This window comes from Zeus faber, assembly GCF_960531495.2.
Source record: "Zeus faber genome assembly, chromosome: 1".
In the NCBI taxonomy this organism is placed as follows: Eukaryota; Metazoa; Chordata; class Actinopteri; order Zeiformes; family Zeidae; genus Zeus; species Zeus faber.
The window spans coordinates 52320525-52335883 of record NC_137193.1 but is presented as its reverse complement, the minus strand read 5'-3'; positions in this window follow the sequence as shown (position 1 = coordinate 52335883).

The window sequence follows — 15359 nt, the reverse complement described above, 5'->3', positions numbered from 1 at the left end:
ATAACAACATTTAGACCAATGAATTTGAATGGGGAGATTTTCTTTGACTTTAGAAGGGGGAGGGGTGCATGGGGAAGAAGAGGGGCGCAGATCCATACACCAAACACTGACGAAGGTATGCCACTGCAGGGAGGTGGGGGGGTGGGACCATGGTTGTATTAATATTTAAAATGCATGGGTTTAAGTGTTGTTATGATTAGCACAAAATAAAAGTGGGATACTGGTTTTGCATTTTCTATTTTGAATGGTCCTTTAAATACATGGTTGGGCAAGAATAGTGATATAGGGTGATACCCTCAGTATGTATTTCATTCATAGATACAATTTAACTGCATGTAATGTTGAATGAATTGATTGCTTACTGAAACTTGAATGTACCCATCAGCCAGTGTGGTAAACATTTCCATGGTAACAGCGAGCTCCACAAATCAGAGACATCGCTGTTACACTTAGGATTGTTGGTAATGTAGTATTTCTCCTTGACATTGCAAATAAAACATTTTTTTCTTAAAACAAGGTTGATATCATACGGACTTGTGATTTCTACATGAGCAAATACAAATTATTATATACATTGCAAAATATTTACGCAATTATTTATAAAAGTTTGAAACTCTAAGCTACCATAACTCTAACCCTAAAAACTACAAAAAACACAATTCAAATCTCTGTGTCTATTTATGCCAAGTTGTCTCAGTGATTTTGGAGCAAGATGTCACATTTGATAACTTACCCCAAAATCAATGAGAGCGGTTGGCACAAACTGCCATGTTTGCTAATGTTTGCAATAACTCCCAGTTAGCTTAAAGCAGGACATTAGCAAAAAAAATACTAATACTAATAATATACTAATGTATTAGTAGTGTATTGTTAATGTCTTTAGAATTTGAAAAGTGGTAAATCATTGCTCACCTCAGTTAACAGTGTGCTTTATCTTTTCCCAGAGAGGATATGACATTAGACCAAGTAGATGTATAAAACTGTTGTTTGACTTTTAAGTAGCGCACTTTGATGGTGAAGATATGAGACAACTTACCCATGTGACAAGCAGCCACGCTCTCCCTAAAAAAACCCGCCCTAGGCCGTTGTGTCTGCAGAGGATACTCAAAATAAGCGGAAAAATGCGATATCAATCATATTTGCAAAATTGATGTAATATGTGACGCACCGCATACTTTAGGGTCATTTGGCAACTTTTAACTTTTTTAACACTTTCACATCATTTGAAAGTGAACAATCAGAGCTTCCAAACAAGGTGTCATTTGTGCAAATCAAGCAAATATTTTTCAAGCTATGACTTGTTAATGACAAGGATGTGGCAAACCGTGTTTCAGAAATAATCACCTTCAAAGTTTCGCAGAGACAGCTAGCAGACAGCTTCATTCAGCTAGCTCCCAGAATGCAAATGAGGTAGCCAAAGCCACATGGCTACTTAGCATACTGCAGAATGGACCAATCACTGCTTTGTTTTCGTGTTTTGTGGGAATGTTGAATGTATTTGTTTTGAAAAAAGCTTTTATTTAACAGTAAGAACATACATGTTTTATATACATATACATGTTTCCGGTGGTTCCTGTAAATATTCTGTTTCATCGCCACATTCGGGTTGAAATCCGCTGTTTGAAATGTTCTCCAAGTCCGGAGTAATATCAGATTCAGGGTAGCTGTCGGAAAACTGACTATCATCACGGAAAATGAAGTCCAGTGCGCGCTGCTTAAAATGACTTGGATCTATCGCACTGGTCAGATTAAGGTCCTGATATGATTTAGATCTTCCTCCACCCGCACACCTCCTCGTCTTGTTTACGGAAGTGATGGTAAAGTCAGTGGTCCCCTCCGCAACGTTTTCCCCGTGTGTATATAAAACACGTAACATTTAATGTCTGAACTCTATCAACACGGTTTCACATTGTGACTTCACATCACATGGAATATGGAGAAATGATCTTCACCTGGACAGTCGCTTTAAAGGAAAAGATCGATCGGCATTGTTCAGCGATGTTCCGCGTCTCGGTAAGTTAACTGCGTTTCCCCATTTTATCTAACTGGAATATTCAACTCCACGGTTTAACATTTTTATACTATTTATAAATCAAACTCGGTTTCGAAAATACGTTGAGAGATAAAAAAAAAACAAAAAAAACCACAAAGGAACACGAATCTGGAAGAATCGAATTTTCCTTCAAAAAAGGTTTTTTCAATTTATTTGGCTGCTCCTGGCGATTTAAGAAATGCGCAAGATGGCTGCCTTTGCAGTGGTGGGACACATATGTAAACTTACAATTTTAAAAAGTTGTAAATAAAGGCCGTAAGACTGGGTTTTTCTTCTGTGATTGACTCGGACACAGAGAGGGCGGGACACGCTCTGTTTTCTCACTTGCCATTGGTAAAACCCAGAAACCTGTTTACCTGTCACTGCCTTCTCTAGACAACACAGTGCAAAAGTTGTTACTTTCCTCAACCGTTATAGGAGTGGAAATATACTATTAGTAAGATAGTAATAATACATTATTACTTTTCATAAACCCCCCCCCCCAAATAATATTTAGGCTATAATGCAGGGGAGCTCAAATCTCCCCCTGGCCCGCCCATAATTCAAACACTGTTTTTTTTCAGCTTCCCCTTGAACTCTCTCTCTCTCACGCTCTCACATTCTATCTATATTCTTTCTGTTTCTGTTTCATTTTTGTCTATATCTTTTTTTTTTCACTTTCGTCAGTCAAGCTGTCTTATCAGCACAAATAAGTGTGTAAACATACATAATGTGTGTGCGTGCGTGCATGTGTGTGAAAAACGGAAGGATATTTTGTCTATCAATAACATGTTTTCTTTTCTGCTGATGGAGCTGGAGTTGACCCATACACACACACACACACACACACACACACACATACACAAACACACACACACACACACACACACACACACGTCCTATGCCCTTATGTACACACATTACACACATGAGTACGCACACACAAATACACACACACTCTCCTCCTGTGAAAGTCCACACCTGCCCCCAACTCATTACCACGTTCTTAATAATTCACCACTCCCAAGTCTCCTTCCAATCATCTTTAATTCATGCAGTGGAAGAATGTTCATGCACACACACACACATATCAACAAACAAAACAAATATATACAAACAAACGTATACCCACAAATGCAACCTTGCACGGACACTAAAACAGGTTTGAACACACACACACACACACACACACACACACACACACACACACACACACACACACACACACACACACACACACACACACACACACACACACAAACTTCCTCTGTATTTTAGCGAACTCATAACCCCTGTTTATCCTGCTATGGCAGCAGTTCACCGACCTGTGTGTCCTACAAAGGTTCTCTGAGCCCGAGTGACAACTGCATTAGAATCGTCACACACACACACACACACACACACACACACACACACACACACACACACACACACACACACACACACACACACACACACACACACACACACACACACACACACATACACACTGCAAAAAAGTATATAAAATGCCAACACTGTTAAAAATAATGAGGCACTTAGCTTTCCTTTCTGCCTTGAAATTTGAACTTTTGCGAACTTACATCAGATATGTAAAAGGTCCATAATTTTTTTTAGGTTGTTCCACAGTACAACAACGGCACCTGCTCACCACGACAAATCCGTCATATATGAAAATGTACATTGTACGATAAAACAGATTCTAATTTTGAAATTACATGTGGAGCCAGAAATACAATAATAATTAATGTTAGAAGTTAATATTAATTAACTTCATATTCATTTACACTTAGTAATGGTAAAATAGTAATGAATCATCAAAAATCAAATCATCACAATTCGCTCTCTACCCCTCACACACACACACAAACACACACACACACACACACACACACACACACACACACACACACACACACACACACACACACACACACACACACACACACACACTAGCTGTACCTGTTGGCCTGGTGACTGGGGACAGGTGAAGCCAAAGCTGGAGCCTGACACACACACACTCTGGTAGCGGCGCTGGTTGCAATTAAAGTGTGCCCGGTGGCCATGTTTCCGCTGAGTGCACAAGGCAAATATCAGGGCACGTCCCCCCCCCCCCACCCCTTCTACCTCACCCCCTCTAGTGGAACTAATTAGATGTTCCCAAAAGACGGCGCAGTCATCACATCACGTCCTGCAGCCGCCACACCGCCCTGGGCCGGCAGGAAGTAGATTTTATATTTAAAAATTAGGCAGGCTTCATTCCAGACGGCGGTGTGCCAGTTTTGTTTTTTTTACGAAATGTATAATAGCTTCCATTTTTGAAAATTGTCCCTTAGCATTGAACACATTACACCCCACCCTCCGGACGTCGGTAACATCAAAAGTTACAATAAAAAGGTTTTAGGTATACTGGAGGCTGAATACAGCCCCTAATATCACCTTGTATGCACAAGGACTTCCAAAATGTTTGACATTTGGATGCATTTCGCATTGGTAACCACTGTACCTTGACCTTAACCACACCAAATCCAAAACCTTTAATTTTGATCTCTAACCCATACCTAAACCGAAACATCCATATCCCAAACCTAACTATAACCATTTCTAAGGCAAATTAAACATTCTGATCAATAATATTATACCATAACATTAAATCTTCAACAATAATGTAACCTGGTGAAAATGCACCAGATTCATATAATTGAGTATTTATTAATATTGACTCAATTATAAAACTGATTTCAACTGCTAGATAGATAGAAAGTTATTGTGAGTTCCTACTGAGTTGGGTCTTATCGTTGACCTGTCAAATAAAGTGTAACCTAATAAACATATTTTATTAAAATGCTAACAAAACTTGCAAATTGCCGCAATGAGAGAACTAATTATGATAATCATCAAAAGCCTTTTGTGCTTAAATAGGTTAATCTAGTCTTACTGTAAGTCTTTAGAGTTAAACACCTTGTTGACAGTTTCAGCGTGTGGTCTACAGCCTTCCTCATGAGGCATCACTGGTCAATACCAACCAGTGACGGAAGTGGGGATTGCATTGAAAATCGGTGAAATCACCCGTCTGTCACCAGGAGTACTGTCTTGATAAAGTTTCCGGGCAAAACCAGAGGCCATCTGTGCCATTTATGCAAAAGACAGAGATGTCTCCTGACAAAGGCTGTAGTCAAAGATGGAGTAATCTTCCAATCAAAACACATGAAGCACATATTTTCGCATGGTTGCACAGTTTTTATTGGGTTTCAGCAAGATTCTTCGATCAAATTTTAAAAACATTTTTCAAAGGCCACTGTCTTCCGATTTCTGCCAAGGACAGTGATATCTCCTGAAGAAGGTTGTAGTCTGTATGTCCAAACAAGGATGAGGCATTTCAATCTATCTAATCTAAACACATGAACCACATATCTTCGTCTACCATCGTTGCCTGTAGTGTATACAACTAAACAAATGGAGTTGCTCGAAATGGAGTTTTCGATCCATAAGTATTATTTTGTTGATGATTAGCGATTGTATCCACTGGAGATATTAGTCCCAATTGGTCTGCAAGCCAAAGTACAAATTAAGTATTCAAGAAAGAATGAATTGACAAATCCTAAAACACGTCCTATGCCAGAGCCAATCAGCTGTCACATCAAATAACTCAAAATAGTACTAAATGAATTATGAAAGTGCGTCATCCGTTTTACCTCACTGTTTCTCTTTCTTTTCGTCAGGTTAACTGAGGTAGGACTTAGAAAGACTTGATTCTATAGTGCATCAGCAAGTTATTATATAACTACTAACTATAATTATATAATTATATAACAGCAAGTTATATATATATATATATATATATATATATATATATATATATATATATATATATATATTATATATATATATTTTCCCCCCCCCCCCACTGTCTATAACTCTCTTTTTCTCTCTTGCCTTCTTTCCATTTCTCAATCCTCTCTAAAGAACATAATAATTTCATTGAGGATTATCTTCACTACCTCATCTTAATCCTCCCTCTCGCTCTCTCTCATTCTCTGTCCCTTTTCCTTGTCTCACATTCTCCATCTTCCCTCCATCTCGTTATCTCTCCATCTGCCTTTTCCCCTTCTATTTGTACTCCTTATTCCCCTCTCATCCCTCCCATTCAATTCCATTCTCTGTCCCCCATCTCTTCATCCAATTCTTTCTCTTTGTCCCTCCCGACTCCTCACGTCTCTCCCTGTTTCTATATTTCTTCCTCAATTCTCTCGTTTCTTTCTCTCCGAGCAGTTAAGGAGTTGCCTCATCTTCAATTTGATTTAATTACAGCTCCAGTAGTTGAAAATGAAGCCATTATTTCCTCTCCAAATGTACAGGGCAGTGGCACCCCCAGAACACAGCCCTGTGCTCGCGGGGCTGCATTTGTGCACGCAGGATGCTTTTAACACTTGCGGATACTGTTCTATGCGCATGTGGGTTTTGACACTAATTAAATGCCATAGCTTCTCAATAAAAAGAATTTGCCGCTGGGGCAGGTTCATACAAAGCAGGGATTAGACACAATGGCCTTGAATAGAAATATTTTAATTTTTTATTATATTACTTCATTATAATTGCCTGTTTGTTTTGATGTGTGCTGTTAAAGTATATCTAATCCAAGGCAGACATTCTCAACCTTAGGGTCGTGGTCCCACCTGGGGAAAATTTATATGCACATGGGGCTCACAGGGACAGACTGTATATAGATATAGATATAGATTTAATTACATTGATTTGAAATAAGTAATTAATTCTATGTTATCCATTTGGACTCTATCCATGCTCTATGTTATCATAAAAGTAGAGTTTGAAATGAAAAATGTAATACTCAAATTAGCATGGAAGAGGTTCCTAAGATGCTGTCAGCTGTCACAGGTTTTTTTTGTTTTTTTAACATCACAAGAAATATTCTAATTGTACTTTAAAATTAGCTGTAAAATCAGTGATGCTGGCTACACATTAATCATATTATAAAGAAATTGAAATTAAAAATAAAATAATATTAAAAATTCATATTTTATAAATACTAATGTTACAATAATAAATATCTATCTGTGGTGTGGAGACGGGATGGTTTGAGCAGCCACACCCGTTTTAGGAACTCTTCCTGTTCGGAAGAGTACCACTAAGAAGAATTATCATAAGATGCTTATCAACAATGCCTACTATGCACAATAATAGACGCCAAGACTCATATTGACGGGAGAATGAAAATTTGAAGCACCGACTGCGAGTGGAGTGAAAGCATCCATTATCCCCCGAAAGATGAATGTTATTTGTAGAAAGCATATTTCCACATTAATCACCTCAAGAAGGGTCGTGTCCTATATAACCGTACAAGGATAAAACAAAATAAAGATATAACCATATGAGGATATAACCATATAACACAGTGGTGGGAGGTTGAGATGAATAGCCCACAGGTTGAACATTTGAAGCCATCAGAACAAACGTAGGGAATGTAATAAATAGCCTTGAAAGGTGTTGCACATGCATGAGAATGTGCACTATGAAGGTAAAGCCCTTTGTGTGACAGCAGATCTACATACGAATCAGAAAAGAAGATGCAGATAAAGATATGGGGGCTCCATCTACACATACACTCGTGATTCAGAGCAGATGCGTCATACAAAAGCTTAAAGCTTAAGATGGACTAAAAGCCATGCATTTAAATGATATACAGAGGTACGTTGAAGTACTGGAGGTGAGCAAAAAGAAATCTTTGCATATCTTCCTTGTTGAAATTCCTTTTTGAATGTATAGTTGTTTAAAATCAGCCTCCCAGCAGGCTGGGATGACTTGCCTCTAATACTATAATAATAATAATAATAATAATAATAATAATAATAATAATAATAATACATGTAGCTGCAGGTAGCAAAACACGGGTTCCATTTTAGCCGTGTTAGATATGTATTACAGTTCTCCGGATTTTGTGCAACGTAGCACAAGTTACAATTGTTTGATTTTTACGAACACTCAGAGACTAACCCTGGATTTATATAACATTGGTTCATGAAGTCACAAATGAACAGTGCAATTCTTAATGCAATACCACTGTTCTTCAATTTTCATTGAGTTTGTAAAGGTTTATCAATATTTCCTGATACAAATGTAGATCGGTGTGAATTAAACTTGGACGACAACATGTATGAAACGTTCCCATTGTTGTTTGGGAAAAGATTAGGAAAACATTTTCTTTATTGGTTTCATCTCCCAATAATTATACAGTGTTGTTCCCTTCTGCTGATGCTACAGACAAAAAGTCATCAAAGTGCTGCTCTAATACTTCCTGTACAATATCATGTCTTTAATCATCATATTTGGTTGGCAACATGTGTCCACAAACATTGTTGTTGTTTATTAGTTTATGTTTCATCAATATTTTCATTTTCTGAACATAAATCTGCATTTTCAATTTTTTTAATGCACATAGATTCATTATTGTTGTTTGTGGTTTTTAGATCTCTTTTAATTTTGGAAATACATTGTTCAATTATATATTATATATATATATATATATATATATATATATATATATATATATATATATATATGTGATATTTTGAGAGACGACAGTAATGCCAGTAATGACATATACTACTCACAAAAAGTTAGGGATATTTGGCTTTTGGGTGAAATTTATGCAAAATGTAAAAAGTTCACGCTACAGTGATATTATATCATGAAAGTAGGGCATTAAAGCAGAAGCATGCAAATGGTGATTTCCTCATCTCAAACAATTTATTGAAACAAAAGCCAACAACAGTGGTGGGTATACTACAACCAAAAATGTCACTGTCTCAATAACTTGTCATGTGGCCTTGAGCATAATAACAGCTTGACAACGACGTCTCATGCTGTTCACAAGTCGTCTTATTGTCTGCTGAGGCATGGCACCCCACTCTTCTTGAAGGGCGACCCTCAGGTCATTGAGGTTCTGGGGCACAGAGTTACGAGCCTCTACACGGCCACTCAGCTGATCCCATGGGTTTTCTATGGGATTCAGGTCTGGAGAAAGTGCAGGCCACTCCATTTGAGGTGCCCCAGTCTCCAGCAGCCGTTCCCTAATGATGCGACCTCGATCAGCTGGAGCATTGTCGTCCATGAAGATGAAATGAGGCTTGTGTTGTTCATGCAGGGGCATAATGACTGGATTAATGATGTTATTCAGGTAGTATGGGCTTGTCACTGTACCATTCACAAAGTGTATTTTATCTCTGTATTTTATTTTATCTTCATCCTGAAATTTCACCCGAATATCCCTAACTTTTTGTGAGTAGTGTGTATAGTGTATATATATATATATATATATACACTATATACTATATAGTGTGTGTGTGTGTGTATATATATATATATATATATATATATTTATATATGTCACATTTTTGGCTCTCAAAATATCACATATTTTTAAGATAAGAAAATATTATTATTTACTAATTTATTTATTTATTTATTTATTTATTCATTTATTTATTTTAATTGTTTTTTTTATTATAATGTTTTTAATTATTGATTATTATGAGTTGGTCTGATCGGTTTGACCGGAATTTCTTTTTTTCTCAAATCTCTTGTCGACCTTTGAAATTGAAATTGAAATTTAAATTGATGCATAAAAAGCACAAATTGGTGCATAAAGGACCCCCAGACCCCCATTTGATTTGTTGGCATGGTGTCCCTTATTTTTTCACGTTGAAAGTGGCAACCTTACGCGCAGTGGCTCAGACCTCACCAGGCTGGAACTAATTAACTTCTGCAGTCGCAGAATATATATATATATATACACACACACACACACACACACACACACACACACACACACACACACACACACACACACACACACACACACACACACACACACACACACACACACACACACACACACACACACACACACACACACACAGACACACTGTATCATGTTAGAAATAGCATTAGCACAAGCTGCAGTTCTGAACTGCTTGTTCAAGTTCGACCAAGCTCAAATCAGAGGGACAGGGCTGTCGTAAATGTATTGATATTTAATGCTTGATTTTCATGCTCATTACAGTTGTGTCACATACTGTGGTTGATAGAACAGGCTTCTCTTGGTTTTAAAATAAGTGGAAACAGAAGAGACTAGCAGTGGTGGCCGGTCAATAGGAGCCGCAAGGGCGTAAAATAATTCCAATATCAAAAATAAATCTTCATGTCTGGTAAATCATGCCAGAGTTGATCAAAAATACATTTTCTGTTCTTCTTATTAATCTTGTTTCCTGCCCTGGGCACACTTGCCCATACTGGCATTTTGTAACGTGCAGTGTCAAAGCAGCTCACATCAACAAAGCAATAATAAAAGTAAAGTAATAAGAATAATAACAGTGAAATGAAATGACAATATGAGATAAACCGAATTGCTCAACATGAATAATTGCATTAAAAAAATGGAATTTGAATCACACAATTGAAATATGCATTCAAATTTGAATGAAACAAACAAAAAAAAACACTGTGTGTAATGGGGACAGTTTCTCAGGCTGAAAAGGAGTTCTGTTAATCTACATTCTTTTTTTTTTCTTCAAGGACCAGCATGTGTGAGATGCACTTAATTGAAAGTGAATTTTAATATGAATGAAAATTGATTTGAATTATGAGAACTAAAAATTTGAACTGTGAGAACTGAATTTATTTTCAGTGAGGATCAAATACAGTTTAAGAGCAAATAAAATACATTTCATAATATTATTAATATTATTCATAATAATTGAGTTTCAAGTTTATTGAAATTCAGTTCCAAGCTAATAAATTCAATTTTAAATTATGCTGTTCAGATACAGTTTTTTTATGTAATTATTCAAGTTGACCAATTCAAATTCAAATATAAATTATTTAAATTCAGTTTCTAGTGACACATATTGCTGCCCATAAAAGAAACCGAGAAATAAACAATGAACGATACAATCCAAAATTTTGCAATATACAATAACATTTAAAGGAATGTTCAATTAATTTGAAAGTCATGTAAAATGTTAAATTCATTTGAAATTCATGTAAAATTTTAAATTAAATGTATTCATTTAAAGTTAATTACTTTAATTTATTAAATTAAGTTTTTTTAAATGAACTAAAATTGATTTCCTCATCAATTCCCAATTAGTTAAGAGTAGCGTAGAGGGAGGCAGAGAAGACACCCCACCCTTCTCTTCTTCTGGAAGAACAATAGATCTCTTCTTCATTTCTTTCTTTATTATCTATTTCTTGTATGTGACGTCATCATGGATTCCCGTATTGATCCTCTCAGTAACATCATATCATCATCATCGATCATTAATCGATGTTCGTGTTTTGACGACAAACTTGAGAGACGATGATAGATGGGGTGAAGGAGGAAAAAGCCCTGAAATTTTCCCACATGGTAAAAAGCATTGTTGTTGTCAAGACAAAGTCAAATAAAAACTGTTGTTATTTGTTAATGCGGCGACACAAGGAACAGGGACGAACAGTGGACCAGAGAGCACTCCCTTTCCATGGTCCTGATCATAACGGGACAGTATTTTAGCTCAGTTGTGTTCAAAATTTTCATTTTATACCAGTAGGAAAATAAATACATCTAAAATAAAAACGCAGGGAAACCAGCATGGCGTGTACGGCACACCACTGTCTACAATATGCACTACATACAGTACACACGGTAACAAAATTGCAGTCTGTATTGTTTTGATTTTGCCGACGCACCAAGGTCTTCTAATTTTGTCTTTGCAAACAGAACAGAAGTCATCACACATACATCACAGAAGTGATGTATATGTGTTTATTTGCGTATAGAGCGGGGAAGTCAGTCGATCACAAGTGGTTACTTGAGATGCATGTGGAGATGCACTCTAATGCCAGGTTTAACTAGACATACTTAGAACTGTCGACTTAAGGTTGAAATATTTCCTAGTTTTTCATATCAATATTTTTGTATTAGCCTTGACAAATAGTCTTGTGGACCGAAACAGATGCATTATTTTAAGTTATCGCACAATCTGTAGTCCAGTCACCAAGGCCTAAAATGTGTCTTTGAACCTGAATAAAATATAATATATACAGTATTACGTTTTTAAAGCCTTATATTCCCACATGTCGCTGTTGAGTCATCTAATTGTTACTGAGTGACATCCTAATAACACACAATTAATTGTTCAATACTCAGGATTCTTTAAAGTGCTAATGGTCTCTTAGCGAGAACCTGACGTTTCCAACATCAACCAAGACAGGATGTTAACTTTTAACACCCCTCATCTTCGGTGTTTTGAGTCAATTATTTATCCTTTATAAAACAAGAGGAGGTGGAAAAACAGCCCAGTGTTAAAGGGAAATATTGTGCTTGGTGGGATATTACGGGGTATGGGTAGATGCTCATCAAGCACAAATTGCTTACTATTGGGAAAAGTGGATTCTACAATAATGAAGATAATAATAAATGCCTTCCTGCATACATTATGGAGCTCATAAAGGAAGAATCGTCTGACAAAAAAGAATATATTCACTAAACACAGGAGTCCAGAATCGAATAGCCTTCCAGAACAGTTGCTTAGCCGAAAGTAAAGGTAATTGGACTTCTCATGACAAAATCAATGTTATTCAGTCACTGACAACGTTTTTTGTTTTTTTTATCTGGTCCATAGATAGTGGCGTTTCCATGACACCTGCGAATGTGCATCCAAATCCAAAGTTTGCATGTCGATTTGAACACATATGAGTGGATATCTGCATGGTTTACTGTAATTAGCACATTACATTAATTGCTGGGATAGCAGTTATTGTATGTGAGGTTAGATGGACCTTCAAGTGGACAAATGGGAATTCAAAGCCTGATGCGAGTGATTATCTTCACCTCTGAAGAAGAAAAAATACTTTTTTGATTACATTTGTCCATAGCATTTGATCCATCCTGACTATTTGGGAGCAGTGGTCAGCCATAGGACAACCAGGAAACTGTGGGCAACTCCTGGGGGGTTGGACACTCCTGCCTGTACCCTTTGGGTACAGGCAGGTTGAGTGTCCTACCCTAACACACGTGATTTTAGGGTGGAAAGAAATGCACCTAAACATGGGGAGAACAAAAAGAAAAATTCAGATTTGATTCCATTTCAATTGTGAATGTAACCCACACTTGGAACCCCATTGCCATGGCAGGATCGTAGAACACAACCAAAAGCATTTTGGAAAGGTCTCATCTTGTAGCTTAACATACTGTATGTAAGTTTGAGAGATTTTAGTGGACCCATAAACTAAGATATTGATCTTGAACCCCCACCAGAGGTCACATTTGAAGCCCCATATCTCAGTATTCAAAAGAGGTACCAAAAAAAGTTCAACTGTTTTGGACGGCTCTGGACATACTTTTAGAGGGGTGGTAGTCAATAGGGGGCACCACTTAAATTGGCCTAAAATATAATTCAGGGATACGCAAATTACATATGTAAATTCTGACAATTCAGGTACATTCCCCGACCAAATTAATCTCTAGTAACAAATGCATGTTTTTTTTTTCACCCATAAATTTGTTTTATTTTCAGGTTTTTAATAATACAACTATATAACTGACTGTATGACTTAATAACTAATAACTAATAACTAAATAATACAACTTTTCGCATGAGACAAGTGCATCAAGATGCATACCAAAATGGCGCAAAATTGTAGTTTCTGTTGTTAGCTTGGGTTAAGTTTAAGGTTAGGATTAGGGTCTGAAGGGTTTATAAATAATTGTAATTATAATCAACCTTTTTTTAAGAAAAACATGTTTTATTAACAATGTTATGGAGAAGTACTACACTAATCCTAAGTGTAACAGTGACGTTTCGTTTGGTGAAGCTCACAATTACCATGGAAATGTTTACCGGCTGATGGGTACACAGGCGCGCAAAAGCTGACATTTATATCTAGTTAACTTGTATCTATGAATAAAATTCCTACTGAGGGTATGACCCTATATCCCTATTATCACCCAACCTTGAATTTAATAGACCATTCAATATAGAAAAAGCAAAGCAAGTGTCCTGCTTTTATTTTGTGAGAGAAGGAAGTTTAAACCCATGCGTTTTAAATTTGCGCCCCCCTAACTGCCCTCATTTTTCTTGGGGGGTCTGACACCCCTAATTAAGACTTGGACCCCACAGAATTGGTAAAAACTGCAGGTCAGGAAAATCTAAACATTTAGATATCCTTCTTACCTGTAATCATAAGCATTACAATATATTTTCCATATTCATGCCTGCAATAATCTTGAAATACAATTTCAGACACCCCTAAAGTGGACCATACTATTGCGCTGAGCCTCACGCTCCGCGGTGGATCCAGGCAAGCTAGAGCAGCTCCAGCGGAAGCAGCTCTGCAGCGGAAGGTGCGATAAGAGTGATGCCCCCCCTTCCAATGTCTGTGAAAATCTCCCCATTCAAATGAATTGGTTTGAATTTTGTTATTTGTACCACGAAAAAGCAACCTAGGAAAGGGTATAGAAACCAGATACATTTTGTTCCAGGCCTTCGTTATCAATCCTATGGAAGTAAAAACCTTTTGGCAGAATGGAATGCGCATGGTGGTGTCACATTAAAGCTAGAGGCCTTGATATTCTGTAGACATTCTACTGCTGTTAGAAAAAAAAGTGACCCCGATAGATGACATTCTGTGTTTCTTTACGGGGCAATTATTCACTCATCCATCGTTGCCTCAATTGACAATTGACTGCAATAATAGAGCAATTAGGAACAGGAGAATCTTGCAACGAAGACCGTCGGACAAGAAAAGTGGTTGTTGGTCGACGGTCACGTTGGCAGTCGTTATGAAGTTCGATACAGTGACCTTTTCCGTTATAGGATGGATGGGATATCTTTAGAAACAAATGCCTCCCTCTGACCCCACATGGAATCCTTTTGAGTTCCTACAAACAAAACCACCCATTTGACACGCAACAAAGTTTATAAAGAGTGACTGTGGGTCAGAGCCTTGTTAGTGCTCTTAAGCTCCAAAGGAGTTTAAACCGTTTTCATGTCTTTCGACTTGATTATTAACAGTACCGCCCGAAGACGCTCTGGAGCCACCAGGGGTTCGACGGGCGGCCCCAGCACCAACCCTCTCGTTGGTTGGGCTAACGAGCATCAGGGTTAAAAACCACGTCCGCACACTCCGTCAAGATAGGAGCCCTCTGTCATGACAAAGGGTTCCCATCCTGAATGAGAGTGTGGATGGGATATTTGTGTTTGTACCTCAGGCAGATGATGAAATTCAGGGTCTCAGTGATGGCCCTCAAGTCCTTCTACTGTGGAGCAGG